This window comes from Gavialis gangeticus, unplaced genomic scaffold (assembly GCF_001723915.1).
Source record: "Gavialis gangeticus isolate Ggan-Ray unplaced genomic scaffold, GavGan_comp1, whole genome shotgun sequence".
Lineage (NCBI taxonomy): Eukaryota > Metazoa > Chordata > Crocodylia > Gavialidae > Gavialis > Gavialis gangeticus.
Genome location: NW_017729029.1, coordinates 81,224,656 through 81,225,124, shown reverse-complemented (window position 1 = coordinate 81,225,124; position 469 = coordinate 81,224,656). Strand labels below are relative to the sequence as shown.

Below are 469 nucleotides of genomic sequence, written 5' to 3'. Positions count from 1 at the left end.
TGGCACACACAGACTGGTTTAAAAATGGTGGAAACCAGTCAAAGATTTATCCCCTCCCCCACCATCCCCCACAAGCCCCCACCAAAGGGCAAATGTGTATTCTGTTCACTATCAATCTAAAGTATGCCACTTTTAGAAAACCACATAACTTCAGCTGATTTTTGCCTCAGGCTTTTTCTATGTCTGTACTTAGCCAATGAGGTTAGTATGTCCAGACTGTTAGAATAAAGATGTGGGTTGATTTCTTCATGTCCCTCAGTCCTATTGCTGGTGAGGTCATTCAAGCAAGTCCACAAATTGTAGAGTGGTCTGAAAACAGGACACAACCTTGGAAATATTCTCTTGGTCATTTGATGCTCGTCGAAATAAATGAGTAAGTAAAAAAAAGTCCCAGTACCACTCCAAGAATAAAGGAGTAAAGTGGGCATGGGAACTTGTAAACAATGAAGTTGTAGATGTTTAGTATATG

General features: G+C 40.5%; 1 protein-coding gene across 2 annotated transcripts in view; it reads left to right on the top strand.

Moving 5' to 3' along the window:
- The window catches only part of GPM6A (glycoprotein M6A), a 494,838-nt gene that overhangs the window by 130,170 nt on the left and 364,199 nt on the right, over nt 1-469 (top strand). The gene's annotated exons all lie outside the window — the stretch shown is intronic.